Source organism: Rhinoraja longicauda, chromosome 21 (genome assembly GCF_053455715.1).
Source record: "Rhinoraja longicauda isolate Sanriku21f chromosome 21, sRhiLon1.1, whole genome shotgun sequence".
NCBI classification, from domain to species: domain Eukaryota; kingdom Metazoa; phylum Chordata; class Chondrichthyes; order Rajiformes; family Arhynchobatidae; genus Rhinoraja; species Rhinoraja longicauda.
Window position 1 is genome coordinate 17,178,997 of NC_135973.1, and position 17,537 is coordinate 17,196,533.

The following is a 17,537-nucleotide window of genomic DNA, read 5'->3' on the forward strand; positions in this document are numbered from 1 at the left end:
GTGACTGTCCAGAAAACTCCTAAAGTCCCTGTCTTTTATTCCCTGGTTGTTGTTTTTTCTTGATTGTGCTAAATAGTAGTCTATTTACCAGCCAATCCAGCATCTAGGATTTTTTTTGTTCTCTTTGCAATCTGCACTCTCTTCCTGCAAGGAGATGCTCTGTTACCTTGTACCCCAGAGCCTTGGTGGTGGATTGGGGCACTCTTAGAATTCAGCCAGCTATGAATGTAGTTCATTTGTAGGGTTGCTGTTTTAATAGTTGGAATTACTCTTCAGGCATTGAGTTGCAGACTTTCCTGTATCCGAGTCAGAATAATCGTTCAGTGGGCACTCTTGGAAATAAAGGGAGAGCGAAAAGATGAAATTTGTTCTTTACTTTGCTTATCTCTGCAGGCTGTGTGATAGTCTATCATTTTGACATCTTTTACCCTTCACTGACTCTCAACTCTTAATTTTCTTCCTAAAGTTTGCTAACTGCATTGCTGCTATTTTCTGAATTTCCTTTGGTACAGCATTTTAAAACTTTTTCAAGATGCACATGTTTTATAAGTATGTTTAGTGGGGAAATAAAAGGAATTGTGTGATAGACATAAAATGCTGGAGTTGAGACTTTGTCAGCTCTGTTTTGTTGTATGGTCCTTGAGGATCGCTGCCCTTAAAAATAATTCTTTTTGGGCCAGCAGTTCAGAAAATAAGTTCTGGTGTTTTTCTATTTCCAAGCAAACAAGTCCCAGACTTATGCAGACCCTTAAGTTAGGGGTGAGCTGAATGATACATATGTTAGCATCTGACACCTCTCTCTGTCACCAGAATTCACAGAGAACCAGATGGGAGAAGCTGCAGGTTCCCTGACATTATGCTGGAGAATTTCACTTTTGTAATCTTACATTAACCAGTTCTGGTGCAGGTTTAGTAACTCTCATTTCAAAAGGGGTTACTGGTCTTGGTGTAGGGTAGGTTTTGATTTTTTTTAAACTTTGTTTTGATCATTTTACTTAACGCTATTTAGATAGATGTAAATAATTAAGTGAATGAATATTTGGAGATATTTGAAAACCACCTGATCATTCTCAGCTTTGAGTGATAGAAAGGCAGTTCCCTGATTTTGCTTCCTATTTTATCAGGGCAATTGGTGTAGCAGGACCTCAGCAGAAATTGTCCAGAACCTTTTTCACTGCAAAAACTGTTCCTTATTAGTTAATCTGGCCCTACATACCACTTTACTTAAGCTTGCGCAGCAAGTTGTATTCCTATCATCTCACCCAAGTTCTTGGAGATATATGTAGATGAATTTCAGGGTGGCAGTGTTTCTCTCTCATGCCCATTAACACCCCTCCTGATTCTCCCATCATACATTTACACTCAGCTATTTACCCTATTAAACAGCATGAGTGGGGATTTGGAAAGAAGCTGGACCTGCTTTGGGCAACTAGCACAGTCATAACTATAATCCATCCGACTTTTTAATAATCACTCTACATAACTTCAACTTTATTCAGTTCAGATGATGTGGAATATTAACAACTGCAATATTTCTTACTCAGCAGATGTTGCTTGATTGCAGATCATTTCCAGTATTGTATGTCTTCATTTGATTTACAGCATCCCTTATACATTTCATAAAATAATTTTGTTTTTTCTTGCACACTTACCCTTGCATTTTTCATGTTTAAAGGATGTCTGCATGATAAGTCCATCAAAGTTTCTAGGTTTGGTGATAGCAGAATTTCATTGCATAGTTGGCTAAATACTTTTGATATCCTTGAAATGTTGAAACAAAAATAGAGTATGTTGGAAACAATCAACAGATTGGGCAACATCAGTGGAGAGTGTTAATATTAAAGTGTTAAAGTTAATATTTCGGGTACAAAAGCCTTCAATGCAGCTTGGAAGGGCAAAATATGTGACTAAAGTTGCAGAAGGAAATATCTGTGACAAAAGGTGGGGAGGCAAAGACAAAGGGAATATCTGATTGATAGTGGCTAGAAATGATGTAGAAAATGAGTTGATACAGGCACTAAAACACAAAGTGCTGGAGGAACTCAGTGGGTCAGGCAGCATCTATGGAGGGAATGGTTTGATGATGTTTCGAGTTGGTACTTTGTGTTTTGCTTATGATTCCAGCATCTGCAGTTCCTTGTGTCTCCTTGTTACTGGTACTGATGGAGGATGACAAAGAGTGTAGGAAAGAACTGCAGATGCTGGTTTAAATTGAAGGTAGACACAAAATGCTGGAGTAATTCAGCGGGACAGGCAGCATCTCCCATTCTTTCTCTCCAGAGATGCTGCCTGTCCTGAGTTACTCCAGCATTTTGTGTCTACCGAGGATGACAAAGAAATGTGTGTGATATGCTCCAAATTACAGCCAGGTAGCGTTGTGGGGTGGCAGCGGGGTTGGGGTGAGGTGGCGGCAGTAATAGTGAGTAAGTATTGCAGATGCATAGCTTGCCTCTTGACTGATAAGTCCAAGACCATTTTCCAAGTTTAATAATAAGGCCCCGGGAGAAGATAGTATTCCTGCTGAAATAGTGAAACTGAATAGTTCAATCTGAAGAAGGATCTCGACCCGAAACATCACCCATTCCTTCTCTCCTGAGATGCTGCCTGACCTGCTGAGTTACTCCAGCATTTTGTGAATAAAAACCTTTGAATAGTTCAATAGTACTTTATGCAAAAAAGAATTTCACTGTGTGATAATACAGTTAGTAACAGTATTACTATATGTGCACAGTCTTAGTTAGGTACAAGTTTATAGGAATAGTATACTGAGACCATAAGAGTCGCCATGTTTAGGCGCCATTTTTCATGATTCATATCCATGTTGTTGTAAATGTAGAGTTCTTAACTTGACCATAAAGGCCAGTGTCCTGGTGGCATTGTAGGGTCAGCCTGGCCAAGTGAGGTTGTTGATATCCTCCACCGCTACAGACCACGTCTGACTGGTGCACTTTGCTACCTAGAATGGCGTCAATTGATCCAATTGACCCCCAGGCTGCTGCAGGGCCTCTAGGTCCACTCCCTGATATCTTGATCCGGACACGTCGACCAGCGAACCATCTTCCTTCGCCTCACACAGCCGCCATTTTGTCTTCGTGCCCCGGGCATCCCGCAGCTGACCTTATCGCATCCAGTGCGATTTTGAGGGCGCTGGAGATGAGACCCCAAACTGCTTCCTGGTACCTTTGTTTCCTGCAGCGGCCGCTGTCGCGGCCATCTTGATGCTGAACTCAACAGTTAGCGGCTTGATCCACAGACATGCATTGTTATTGCCCATCAGGGAAGAGGGGGATATTCCAGTGGCCCTTAATTCCTAAAAGATAAAATTAACTTCTGGTGGTGTATTTATTTATGTGGAGGCTTTTTTTCCTGTTTTTCCTTTTCTATTTAAACCTTATTTGTGGACCCTGATATAGCATTTTGGCATTCAACATGCTTTATGCATGGTATGCCATTCTTGGATGTTTACAATTTCCAATTGTAATTGTTCATGGTAGATTTTAAGTTTTTATAGTTGATCCTAAATATTGATATAAACAGAGTTTGTCTACCATATGCAGAATGCTACAGTATTTTCAAGTCTAAGGAAGAAATGTTGATTTGGCAAAACATGTGTTTTTTGCAGGCTGCTGTATGAGTCTTTATTTTTGATTAAAATGTATAGCTCCAGTAAAATGTGTTATGAAGAAGGACAAGAAAGATGGGATAAATGTTATTTTTCAAAATATCATCAAGGCATACTTATTTAACCCCATTTGCTTTCAGCTAGTTTCATTTTGCATACAAAACTGGAAGTAGATATCTTTAGTATGGACAGAGGCAGTTCGTTTGAGTTTTTGTGGTGCTTTCACTTCCCTAAGAATAAATTAGTGGTATTTTAAGTTCATTTTGAATTGGGCTCAGATGTTGAATAGGGAGTTTCCTTTTTTCAGAATTTTCTTTGGAAATCTGGATGTAAATAATTTGTACGGTAAACAGGCGATACTTCCATGCAACATCTAGCAGCATGATTTCCTTCTACAGCAATTGTTTAGTGTCCTTCATTTTCCATAACAGAATGGCAAGGTCTGAATATGATTTTGTTTTCATCAGCTACAGGCACTACAAAATTTCCAGTATAATATCTACACCAGTAAAAAAATAGCAATTCAAAATGCGAGATGATATTTACAATTATCTCCTTGCTCGTCTTTGCCTCGATATGCTTTTTTTTTTTGAAGCAGCAGTTCCATTTCCCCAGTTGGTGTATACCAAGACTCTAACCTGCTCTCGTTGCAACAGTATACAGTATATGTGGCTCATCTAGTTGAGTTTCTGATCATTGGTGATTCTTGCTCTACCATTGAATGTTAAATGGGGACACAAGAGAATGCTGAAATCTTGTGGGGAAAAAATGTGTTGGAGGAATTCAGCAGGGCAGGCAGCATTTGTGTAGAGGAAAATGGATAGGTGATTGTGGACCTTCAAGGTCGGCAGAGGAGCGGCAGGTTAAAGAGTGAGTGTGGGGATTGGCTGAGAAGGTAATCTTTTGAGGAGTTTTTCAGTGTTTCTTCAGGAGCGGGTGATTTTTTAAACCGGTCGGGGCCAGCCTGCAACACATACCTTCAAGGTGCCTTGTGTGAAAAGTGTGAGTCTTTGGCTCGAGAGGCTGAGGTGAGGAGGCTACGCCAAAAGTTGGAGAGGGTGAGACGCAGTGAAGAAATGACAGTCGAGCTGATTCAGTGTGATGCTTGCAGGATGTGGGAGGTCGGGGTCACTGCTGGTGCCTCTGACTGCTGCAACTGTGGAAAGTGTGTTCAGCTCCTGAAGGACTGTGTTAGGGAACTGGAGAGGCAACTGGATGACCTCGGGATCATCCGGGAAAATGAGAGTTTCCTGGACAGGACCTACGGCGAGATCGTTACAACGATGTTACCGGAAGAGAGAGGATGGGTGACGATGAGGAAGGGAAGAAAGCTTGGTGTACAGGAGACTCAGGGGGTTGTACCTCTTTTAAAAAAAAAAAAAAGGTACACCTTCTTGGAACCATGTACCTGCCGACCTGTGAAACGCATTCAATCCAGTCTACCCAGCGGCCTCGACCCACTGCAGTTCACCTACCACCATGGACGATGCCTTCTCTCTAGCCCTACACTCATCCCTGGAACACCTGGATAAGAGAGACATGTATGTCTACGTCAGACTGCTATTCATAGACGACAGCTCTACCTTTAACACCATTATACCATCCAAGCTTATCACCAAACACGCGGGAATTGGAGTCACTCATCTCTGCAACTGGATCCTCAACTTCCTGACCAACAGACCCCAGTCAGTGAGGATTGGGGACAAATCATCCTTTACGATAATCCTCAACACTGGTGCTCCATAAGGATGCGTTTTCAGCCCCCTTCTTTACTCCTTGTACACCCACGACTGTACATCCATGTACAAATCTAATTCAAATTTCAAATTCGCAGATGACACGACCATTGTGGGCTGGATATCAAATAATGATGAGGTTGAGTACAGGCAGGAGAACCTCATGTCCTGGTGTCGAGACAATAACCTTTCTCAATGTCAAAGGGACAAAGGAGATAGTGATCGACTTGAGGAAGCAAAGTGATACACATACCCCAGTTTGCATTGACAGTGTTGAAGTAGAGGGTTGAAAACTTCAAATTCCGAGGAGTCGATATCACCAACTACTTTTCCTGGACCACCCATATTGAAGTAACAACCAAGAAAGCACACCAACGCCTCTACTTCCTTAGAAGGCTTAGGAAATTCAGCATGTTCCCAACAACTCTTACCAACTTCAACAGATATGCCAAAGAAAGTATTTTATCAGGATGCATCACAGGTTGGTTTGGGAACAGCTCGATCCAAGACTGCAAGAAATTGCAGCGAATTGTGGACGCAGCCCAGATCATCACATAAACTAACCTCCCTTCCATTGACTCCATTTATGCCGAGAGCTGCCTCGGCAAGGCCAGCAGCACAGGACAAGTCGCACCATGGCCACTCCTCCCCTCTCCCATCGGGCAAAAGGTATAGAATAGAAGTATGAAAACGCACGCCTCCAGATTCAGGAACAGTTTCTTCCCAGCTGTTATCAGGCAACTGAATCATCCTACCACAACCACAGAGCAGTGCTGAACTACTCTCTACCTCATTGGTGACCCTCGGACTATCTTTGATCAGACTTTACTGGCTTTACCCTGTACTAAATGCTAGTCCCATATCATGTATATATACACTGTAAATGGCTCAATTGTAATCATGTGTTGTCTTTCCGCTGACTGGTTCGCCCAAAACAACAGCTTTTCACTGCACCTCGGTACACGTGACAATAAACTAAACTGAACGGAACATTGGTAGGATGAATATTGAGATGGCTAATAGCTTCAAATTCATGTTCCTAGGTAGGCACCCCTCTGTTGAGATCCCAGCACATTGATGCAATCTTAAGAAAACTCATCAATGTCTCTAATTCTTCAGATGTTTGAGGCGATTCAGCAGGTTCCCAAATACTCCTATTAAACTAGCACAGGTGTACTGTGGAGAGTGCACTGACATGTTTCATCACTGCCTGGTTTGGTAACTCGAATGCTCAAGAACATAGGAGGCAGCAGAAAGTGATGGACGTTGTTCTTTCCATCTGTGTATTAATGTCCATAACAGCAAAGGGATCCACAGGAAGCATTGCCTCTTGAAAGCAGCTATTTTCATCAAAGGCTCCCACCACCCTAGCCTTGCTCTCGTCTCGCTACGAGCATCTGGAAGAAGGTACAGGAGCCTGAAAACTGTACCTCCAAGATAAAGAACAACTTTCCTCATCAACCATCCGTCTCTTGAATTAGTCAATAGTCAATAGTCGTTTATTTGTCACATACACATAAATGTGTAGTGAAATGAAACATTACCCGCAGTTCAACAATAAGACCAATAAGAATAATCAATAAAAATGCAATAACACACACACAATCATAAGCTAACACCAAACAAAAGAAACATCCATCACAGTGAGTCTCCTCCAGTCACCTCCTCACTGTGATGGAAGGCCACAATGTATTTTTCTCTTCCCCTGCCGTCTTCTCCCGCGGTCAGGTTGTTGGAGTTGCCACATCGGGGCGGTCGTGGCTCCCGACATTGAAGCCCCCGCCAGACGGTGAAAGGTCCGCGGCGGGCCGACCCAAGCCCCGCGATTCGGGGCGGGCGAAGACGCTATCGCAGCCGCTGCTGGAGCTCCTGGTGTTGGCCCCCATCCAGGGGCCTGCGGGCTTCCGACGTCCACGCGGCCCGCGCCGGAGCCTCCGGAGACGAGCCGCAGCCGCTCCCGCAGCCTCCGAAAGCGGCCAGCGCCGCAGGTGGTGAGTCCGGGCCGCGGGCTCTGCGAACCAGAGCCCCAGGTGGTCCCAGGTGCATGGCCGGTGGTAGGCCGCAGCGGGAACGGAGACACGACACAGAAACAAAGGTCGCGTCTCCGTTCGGGAGAGAGAATTTTACAGTCCCCCGTCCCCCCCGTCCCCCCCCCCCACATAACATACAAAAACTACAATTCATACAAAAACAACAAAAAACACAAAAGACAGACGGACTGCAGGCAAGCCGCAGCTGCGAGGGCAGCGCTGGCTCCTTACATTGTGCGATCCTACCACAACCCTATCTCACCACTGAACTGCTATGGACTTTGCATATGGGTTGCACTATGTACTTCGGCGTGCTATTATGGCCTGATTATCCTCTATTGCTGATAGTTTATTGTATTATAATTTGGTGTATATTTATTTGTTGTGTTTATGTGCCTGTAAAACTGCAGCAGGTAAGTTTTTCCGTTTTGTTCATGATGCTTATGACAATTAAATGTTCTTAATCTCAGTTTAGCCACTGCTCTTTTTATGAAATGTTGCCTTGATATTACAGGCAATTCTACTCATTTCACTACTGTTCAGCTGTTTTGTCCATGTTTGGACCAAGGCTGTCAGGAGGCCCAGAGCAAAGCGACTCTGATCTCAGCTCTGTCTATTGTCTGCTATTGCCCTGAATTGCTAGATCTGTTTGCAGGGTGCTCCATTTAACATGCTGCAAACATGCCACACGGCACAGTGTATTTTTATTGAAGGTGTGATTTAGTCTCCACAAAGATTGTCCACCGGGCACTTTACTGATACTGTCATGGGTGGATGGATTTCTTTTTGGACAGGAATCAATTGAGGTTTTCCCTTCTTGTTGATTCCTTCACCACCTGCTACAGACCCAATTTAGCAGTAATATCCTTTGGTGCTCGATCACTCGTGGTGCTACTGAGACACTTTTGGGGATTGATTTTGCATCTCCCACCTAGGGTATGTTCTGCACTATTGCAACTTTCTATGCTTCCTCCAAATGGTGTTTCACATGGATTACAATTGATTTGTCGCCCAAGGGGAGGAGGTTATAGAATCTGGATTCAAAACAAGCACTTGAAATAGAAGGCTATGGCCCATGTGCTAGAAGAATGGATTAATATGAATGGGGGACCACTGATGAATGTCGATTTACTGTGTCAAATGATCCATTTCCATGCTGTGGGACCTATTTTTGAAACGTCAGCTTTAAAAATCATTGCAGCCTGCGAGATACAATAAATTGATACACTTAAAATTAATGTAATTAGTATAACATTGTCCAAAAAGACTTCTAGAAACCAAATGAATAAAAAATCGACAATGCCATAATTATTACAATGGTAATAAATTGGATTTCAATGTCTTATTTCACATTTTCTTGATTACCTCTCAGCATTCCTGTCAGTCCAACTCACTATACTTATTCCCTACAATCAACTTTCTTTCACACACCCATTGAACCTCTAATTCGCCTATCGCCTGGTTCCACCAGATCAGTACTCTGCTGTCCCACCAATTAACACAGTCTTGGGGATGTCGGGGAAACCCATGCATTCACGTAGAAAATGTGCAAACTCCACTTGGGTGACATCAGGAGATGAGATTGAACGCAGGTCAAAATTTTTTATTTTTTTTAATTAGTCTGACCCCACTTTGCTGGCTTGTCTTCTCAAACTTCAACTTACTGCTTCAAATAGTCAACAATTCAGTATGTATTTTATATTCTTTAAATAGTAGGTAAGTATTTAATCTGGAATTGTGGGAGGGAAACCTAATTCCTCAGTTATGCATGAGTTGAAGTGGAGATCTTTCTGATTCATCGCATCATCTTTGACAGTTTTTGGGAGAAGGGATCGGGTACTAAATTACAAGGCAGAAATGTTTTGGCTACCGACATTTTAAATACAATTTTGGTTCTATTAATTCAACACATTTCCCCTGAATACCATTTTAGATTAGTTCTTTACATACTTGCTTTTAAAGAGCATACTAATCCTTCGTGCAGGAAGGGACTGCAGATGCGTATTTACACCTAAGATAGACACAAAATGCTGGAATAACTAAGCGGGTCAGGCAGCATCTCTGGAGAAAAGGAATAATAGACAATAGGTGCAGGAGTAAGCCATTCGGCCCTTCGAGCCAGCACCACCATTCAATGTGATCATGGCTGATCATTCTCAATCAGTACCCCGTTCCTGCCTTCGTTTCGGCACGTGACGTTTCGGGTTGAGACCCTTCTTCAGACCCCCTTAATCCTTTGTGATGTTTTACATCATATGTTGATTGCAACAAGCAGCAATTTTTTTTGCAGGTACAAATCTCTTCTTTCTGTGAACAAACTTTCTTTTCGTCAAACAAATTTCAAAGTTTTAATTGAACAGTGCTCACTAGTTCTTTGACTTCAGTCACACACATCACCAGCAACTTGTCCTGGCCCACCCATAATGAAGCAATGGCCAAGAAATCACACCAACACCTCTACTTCCTTAGAAAGCTGAGGAAGTTCAGCATGTTCCCAACAACTCTTACCAACTTCTATAGATGCACCGTAGAAATCATTTTTTTGGGATGCATTACAGCATGGTTCGGGACCAACTCCAGTCTTGCAACAGACTGCAAGAAATTGCAGAGAATTGGAGACACCCTCCCTTCCATTGACTCGATTTACACTTCAATCTGCCTCAGCAAGGCCGCCAGCATAATCAAGGAATAGTCTCATCCTGGTCACTCCCTCTTCTCCCCCCCCCCCCCCCCCCCATCAGGCAATAGGTACAGAAGTTAAAAAACGCATACCTTCAAATTAATCCTATTAACTCGAGATCGATCCTGAGCTATCTATCTTGAGACCCTCTGACTATCTTTAATTGGACTTTATCCGACTTTACCTTGCACTAAATGTTATTCCCTTTATCCTGTATTTGTCCAATGTGGATGGCTCGATTGTAATCACATATAGTCCTGCTGACTGGTTAGCATGCAACTAAAGCTTTTCACTGTATCTACATTAAATCATTGGCTGGCCTGTCAGTTTATTTCCCTTTGCATCCATTTTAATTTGCCATTTTGCAACATTGTGGCCTGCTTTCATTAGGCCCTACAGGATAGACTGTAATACCGGCATTCTATTCCAGATCTTGTGCATTAGAAAGGCTATGAAAGAAGAAAAACATCTATTTAAAATAACATTCCTCATTAAGTATGGTGGAGTGGAGGAAGTTAAGGCAGGGTGAACCATAACTTTGAAGTGGATGAAGATGTATAATTGACCTCTTCCTGTGACATTTTATCTTAACTTTTCATTTTGTGACTGGATCACTAGAAATATAAATCCTTGCTAGTTAACCTTGCAATAATATCCTGCTGCATCTAAATAGCTAGTAATGTGTTCTTAGAATTTACTCTTGCCCAGTTGTTTGTAAATGCCTAGTGAATGTTAAGTCCATTCAAGTAAGGCATCATCTATTGATAGAGGAACAGAATTTTGTATTATGGGTTAATAACCTGCCAAAAGTGTCTGATGAAAGAACATTGACCTGAAATAGAACAGTACAGCACCCTTCTGCCCACAATATTTCTCTCTGCAGAGATTCTGCTGCTCAGTATTTCCAGCATTTTGTTTTTACTTTGGATTTCCATAAATGATTATCAAAAATATTTTGTTCTTTATCTTCTGTAAAACTAGCCGTATTCTCTAATTCTGCCACTAGAGGCTCTCGATGAACTATACAGATTGGAATGGAGATGTTTGAAAAGAACACCATGATGTGCCTGCATGTTACAAGAAGTTTATATTGTAATCTTAGTGAGGTTCAACACTGACTTGCAATTCCTGTTGCTGGATTGTCAATTAAAAACAAATGGCACCCCAAATTCTGTTCCTCCTGCCTTGTTCAATGTAATTTTTAAATCCTCAGCCAGACTTTGGATGCAACTTTTAGTCTCTGTATCCCATAATTTATATTGCAATCATGAATAGTTTGGGATTTTATGCCGCAATTGCACATTTTGCTTTGCTGTTTTGCCTTGCAGCTTTGAAATGCAAATAGGTGTTTTGTATATTTATCAATTCTTTCATTGTTATGAAGGTTTGGAGGATGAGATGGGTACAAATGTCTATGCCAATTGATAAAACTAAAGGCAAGTCTTCATTACAAATAAATACATTCTTGCAGATTGTAATTACTTGGTGCTAATTTTTAGTGCTCATTTTTTTTTGTGGCAGACATAACTACACATTGAGATTAGATTAGTATTATAGTCGTGTACACCATTGTGCTATGGATATCTTGTTGTCGGGAAACTCTCAGGAGTAAATGGTATGCATACAATTATGATAAATACTACATTAATACAATGGACACGAGATTGCAAATGCTGGAATCTTTAGTAAAAACAAAGTCCTGGAGAAATTCAGACAGCGTTTGTGGAGGGAATGGAAAGTTGATGTTTCGGGACCGTTCATATTGATGGAGTAGATGTGAGAAAGCAGAGTCAAAACTGCAGAATGGTGCAGTATTGTAGTGCAGAAGAATATTAAATTACAAATGGAATAACTGAATGAATTAAAGTTAAGAATAAGAGTGGGTGGCAGCACATCTGGTAATGGGATATGAAAGGTGATAGGTTCAAGAGTTTGATATCCTGGGGGAAGAAGCTGTATTTAAATCTGGATGTCTTGACCAGGTGGCAGGGATCCTCGACACTACCTGTCAAGGATGGTCATTTCCTTCCATCCAGTCCATCTTCACTGTGTTGCAGTAGCTTTCCTGTTACCATGCAAGGTAAAGATGGACTGGATGGAAGAGATTGACATGTCTATGATGGATTGGACTGTGTTCACCACTCTCTGCAGGTTCAGGCAGTGAAGGGTAGAGCCCATACAAGACTGAGATAAATCCCATCACAATAGTTTCTACATCATATCTGGTGAAGCTCGAAAGAATCTTTGTGGACATGTTGAATCATCTCTGGTGTCGAACAAAGTAAATAGGCTGATGTGGTTTTTTGATCATTGCATCATTAGGAAGGGATCAGGTTAGATATAGGTGAATTAAGTTTGAGCTGACCTGGCTCAACCCAGCTGACGTCTGAAACATAAAGTTGTGGTCTGGTTGAGTAAGAACATTAAAAAAATGAGAAATAGCAGTAGGTTTAAGTTTGCAGATGGTCCAAAGATTGGTGGTGTTGCAGATAATGAAGATTATTGAAGGCTACAGCAAGATGTAGATTGATGAGTAGAGTGTTGCAGGTGGAATTTAATCCCAACAAGTATTAGGGAGAAGTGAATTGGGATTAAGGTGCACAATAAATGGGAGGACACTAAGGAATGTTGATAAAGAGAGATTCCTTGGGTTTCAAGTCCATAGATTAGGTCTGCATCTGCCTGGGTGGGATGTACATGGCGGTCATGATGTCGGAGATGAATTCCCCTGGGAGGTAAAAGGGCCTCACTTCACCATGAGGTGCTCCAGGTATGGAGAGCAATAGTTGGACAGGACTGTGACATCTGAGCACCACAAAGAGTTTACCATGAGGCAGATGTCATCACCTTTCCCTTTCACCACTTTCTTTGTTCTGTCCATACACTCGATGGAGAAACCTTTGGGCTGGATTCACTGCATGACTCTATCATGGAACAAAACTACTTTTAATGTTAGATGCCACATTATTATCAAATTCAAGATCCATTAAAATATATGTAAATTTACACATTAATTTTGGCATTGGATATGTTTTCTTAGTCTTACATTTAATTGTCTCCTATAGCTGCTCAGTTGTGCTGAATTTACTTTTTTCCCTGTCAGTTAATTCTGGTGTAGTTTACTTTCATCCTGCTGAAATAAGCTAGTTTCCAAATGATTTTATCTTTAGCTTCTTCCTTTGTCCAATTTTTTTTCATTATTTCCCCAAGTTCATAGATCCTACGTTCAAATTCCTTTTTGTTTGGTTTATCTAGAAACAGCTAGACTGGCTATTTTTTATGTCTTCTCATTAAAGAAAGCATTTAGGACTGATTGCAAGGACCAATGACCATTTTGCCTACAAATGTTTGTCTAGTTAACTCGTGGTGAACCCATGATGTCCCTATTTTTGTGATAGTTTTTATACATTTTATATACATCTTCCGTTTGGCCCATGAGCAAACTGATGCAGTTCAGGAACATAGTTTCAATCATTTGAACCATCTGAACTCTTCAAAAGCAGCACCTCAATTGTCACTCCAGTGCCCCAAGGTTTTAATTTGCCCATGCTTTACTGGCCTACCAGCTGTGTTCTTTTGCTTTAATGATTGGGAACATGGGCAAAACAAGTGCTAATTTTGCTGAAGTGAACCAGGTCATATGTGGCTCCAGTTTTAAATTTTGTGTGCAGATAATGCTGCAATTCACGTCTGAGTCTTGTCTTCATTTGCCATTTTAACTACTCTTTATGGATTGTGATGTGTATGTTGTGATTTACTATTTGAGGCTGTTTTCTCCCACTCCCTAATTTCATACTTGTTTACCCACGCTTGTCTTGATTTCTCCAGTGGTCAATTTATTATATTGGCAAGGACTTTTGTTTTGCCTAATCAACTTTAGTTTCTTATATGGACTGTTGCTGTCCTGCTGTAAATTGTAAACCATCAATTACCTTAAACTTATCATTACTCTTCATAATTGAGGTAAATGCCAAACTGAAACTATACCATGACCCCACATATTTTTAAAATCACCTATCATTAGTAATTTGTTATTTTTGTCATTCCCTTTTTTGTTTTGTTGATGCCTTCTAAAGGCTTATCTATTTGCACATTTGGCTAGCTCTGGTTACCTAATGCAAACTTGGCAAGGTCTGACTCTATTGGGTTTATTTATTGAGAAATTATGTCCTTACAAGAATTAGATTGGGTCCATAAGCAACTGCAACTAGTTTGTGGATCTGGAGACCTGACAAATTGGAACATAAGAAATAGAAGTAGGAAGAATGTAATTTGGCTTTTCGTGCCTGCGTTGCTATGGCTGATAATTTAATTTTAATTTGCAGTACCACTTTCCAACACTGAACTACTTAAACTTCAGGCATTCCTCCTTTTCCTTACGTCTCCTGTTGGGTAGAAGATACAAAAGCTCGAAATCACGTACTGTTGATTCAAGAACGGTTTCTTCCCTACTGTTATCAGATCACTGGTCCTCACGTAGCTAAGGTGTACTCCGGATCTCCCAACCTATCTCGTTGTGACCATTGCTCTTTTCTTTCTGTACTTTCACTCTAGCTTTAACATTACCTCCTGAACTCTGGTATTTTTCTCTTTGCACATACCCTTTGTACTTGTGTGTGCCTTGATTATACTCATGGTATGATTTGACTGGGTAACACTCAAACAGTAACAATAAACCAAAATCAATTGCTGTGATATTTTCGATCTGTGTAGAAATCTGTGTGGATAAAGGTCAATATATGGTTGCCCAATGGACCATTCTTCCTAATTGCTTCTTGTGTGTTAACTTTCACTGACTAGTGTCGAAGGATACCAAGGACCCTCTGAACATTTAAGTCTCTTATCATTAAAAAAATTCTTAGCCTTTTTTATTTTTATATGTAAAAGTGGACAAATTCAATTTTTTTCACGTGGCTGTCATCTGCCAGTCATTTAGCCTGCTGTGTCTTCTGGAAGCCACTCTGTATCCTCCCCACAATTCAAAATGACACTATGTATCATTAGCAAACTTAACTTTCCTGGTCCAATTTATTTGCACAGTGAATGTCTTTTATGTTTAGTTTAGTTTGTTGTCACATGGACCGAGGTACAGTGAAAAGCTTTTGTTGCGTGCTCACCAGTCAGCAGAAAAACAATACATGATTACAATCGAGCCATTCACAGTGTACAGATACATGATAAAGGGAATAGTGCCCCAACACCGATTCCTGTGGGCCACATTAGCAAAACCTCCCTTCTGGATTTGTTTATTCCTGCAGCGTTCTGATGGCAATCGCCAATCCACGTCAGCATATCATCCTAATTCCATCTGTTCTAATTTTGACATCTGATTTGTTGGGTTTGGGCATTTAAATGTAAGTTATCTGCTCATTTCTAGTCAGAGTAGATCTCTACTACTTGGGTAGTATCATGTTAATTAATCGTTGAGTGTTCACAAGTTGTAATGGAATGATTTTGCATTTCAGTGCACTTGAGCTCTCTCACCATCTTTCCTGCTGGAGTATCAAATTCTTCCTATTTTTCACTGTTAATTGTGTTTTCAATTTGAAATCTTTGGAACATTTCAAATTGATTTTTGTCATTGGGCTTTGCTAGGTTCAGCTGGGCATTTCCTGTTGTGAGATGACATTGCAGCTGAAGCCATTCCCATTCTTGTCCAATGCTCAGAATGACAAAGTGGGAATAGAGAAAAATCTAAATGTTTGGGTTAATTCTGGTACAGGTCTAATCTTGATTGAAAAGTTCAGTGAAGCTCTAACGATCGTAGTCTGTGGCTCTCAAATTATGCATGGAATAAATCTACTGACCTTAAGGCTTTTCTAACAATGTGTATATGTCATATACATTGTAAAATATATAAATAAATATCATGTCTAAACAACAAGTTGTTGTGGGACTGAATCTTATTTTTATTATTTTTACCATAACAGTACAGCAGTAAAAGAAGCGCTCACTAAGTATTTTGACTTGAGTCAGCATTTGCAGATTTTCTTCCACCCCATAGTAAATAATCCATTAAGTTTGCAATCAATACTCATCAAATAGAGATGTACAATCTGCTGCAAAACTGATGGGCAAATAGGTTTTTGGCATAGCAGTCAAGTCAATGCTGTGCACTGCTGCAGTATTGGTTATGTTGTTTTCGATGTTACTGCAGTGCCTGGTGCATTGCAGAGAATAGAACGACACTGGAATAGCTCAGTACACTTATAAAGCAGTTGTCTCATTTGTGTTTTGTATTATGGTTGGGTTTTGGTATAAACAAATGATAAGAATGTCTTTTCCACACAAACAAAATAAGTATTTAAAACTGCAGACCCCAAATTTCTATAATATCACAAAATTTAAATACAGCTTTAAAAAAACAAACACATAATTGCTTTGATATTAAGTATGAATTTCTGAATCTGTATTTTTCTAACAGTGCTTGTATGAAATCTATTAGAGCTTTAATTTCTAAAGTTCTGTTCATTTATAAGTATCACATTCTATTTTTTTCTGGATTTTACAGAGTGGGTTTACCACCAATGAAACATTTTTTTAAAACGTACTTCCTTGTAAAAAGTAGGAAATGTAACTACTAATTTATAAATGGCAAACTTCTCAAAGAGCAAAGAAGGAATGTACAGTTAATGTATTTTCCCAGTGAATCAAGGATCTAGTGCAAATGTGGAAGTGGAATAAACTGGTATTGTCAAAGAAATACTTTGCGAGAACATGTCTAGTGTCTTGAGATATGGTCATGGAAATAGTGGATACTCATATGAAATTCTATAGATTCTGGCACGTTCCCTGCACATGGAGAGTCACAAATGTGAACCCACAGTACAAGGAAGGCAAGAGAAAGCGGGGAACTACTCGCTTGTCGGTGAGAACACAGCTGGAATACTGCATACGACTTTGGTCTCCTCCAGAATGATGCAACTGCTACAGAGGGAGTGCAATGAAGATACTCTATACTGGCTTGGAGATCTGTCACACAAGGACAGATTGAGAAGTAGAGGCCTTTTATTTTCTAGAAGAAAGATACGTGTCAAGGTCGAGGAGAGAAATGGTGAAGGGTGACTCCTGGCTAAGTCATCCAGAGCTAGAGTTCAGAATATCAAAATAAGATGATTTGGGATAGAGATAACACTTTCTTTTGGAGGTTCATCACTGCTTATATTCAAAGTAGACTCTCTACCACAAAGTAGACTCTCTCTCTCTGTTTAATTTTCTGGCTATTAAAACAAGGGCTATAGAGGTAAGGCAGAAAATGGAGTTGTTGGAGAAGATCAGTTGTGTTGAATGGAAGCAAATTTGAAAGTCTGTATGCTTATTCCTGCTATTATTTTCTTGACAAATCATAATAGTTTCATTACCTGGCACTCAACTGAGGTTACTTACCTTGACTTTAATGTAGAATCATCAAGCTCCTTCCACAATACACATTGTTTTTGCCTTGTATAGGGAACCTATAATTTCTGGCT

At 40.5% G+C, this 17,537-nt stretch overlaps 1 protein-coding gene across 2 annotated transcripts in view; it reads left to right on the forward strand.

Moving 5' to 3' along the window:
* usp22 (ubiquitin specific peptidase 22) overlaps nucleotides 1-17,537 on the forward strand; it is a 94,126-nt gene that overhangs the window by 15,487 nt on the left and 61,102 nt on the right. The gene's annotated exons all lie outside the window — the stretch shown is intronic.